The sequence below is a fragment of the Propithecus coquereli genome, unplaced genomic scaffold, assembly GCF_000956105.1.
Source record: "Propithecus coquereli isolate 6110/MARCELLA unplaced genomic scaffold, Pcoq_1.0 Scaffold172, whole genome shotgun sequence".
Taxonomy (NCBI): domain Eukaryota; kingdom Metazoa; phylum Chordata; class Mammalia; order Primates; family Indriidae; genus Propithecus; species Propithecus coquereli.
The window spans coordinates 652,012-652,480 of record NW_012141858.1 but is presented as its reverse complement, the minus strand read 5'-3'; the positions used below and the strand labels follow the sequence as shown (position 1 = coordinate 652,480).

Genomic DNA, 469 nt, shown 5'->3' with positions numbered 1-469 from the left:
TAGCCACTAGCCTCATATTTACCTGGCATCACTATTTCTCTATAGATTCACAGATTGTCAGGACTAAAAAACTTTTATTGAAATCTCTTCATTTTATAAACGAAGAAAATGAGGTCTAAGAGAGATGATGGCTTGGGCCACATGGTCAGTTGGTGGTGTCGAAAGGCCCACCCTCTGGGCCTCCAGTCCTGAGTCCAGCTTAACAACACACTGCCTCTCCCCTTAACTGTGACTTTAAATTTCTCTCGTCTCAGAATTTTGAAGCTTCCTAATTTAAATTTTAAAAGAGACTCATTAATTTGCGGATTCGATTCCCCCAAATGGAAATATTGCACATTTTCCTTCAAGGCCTTCATGGGCAGAGTTCTACTTGAAGAGATACTGATATTCTAGTTTCCAGTCACAGAGGTGTACCAGAGCAACTGTGGGTATTCTCCCTCCCTCTCTCTCTCTCTTTCTCCCTCCCTCC

At 42.4% G+C, this 469-nt stretch overlaps 1 protein-coding gene across 1 annotated transcript in view; it reads left to right on the top strand.

Moving 5' to 3' along the window:
• Positions 1-469, top strand: part of GRIP1 (glutamate receptor interacting protein 1) — a 154,482-nt gene that overhangs the window by 53,372 nt on the left and 100,641 nt on the right. The gene's annotated exons all lie outside the window — the stretch shown is intronic.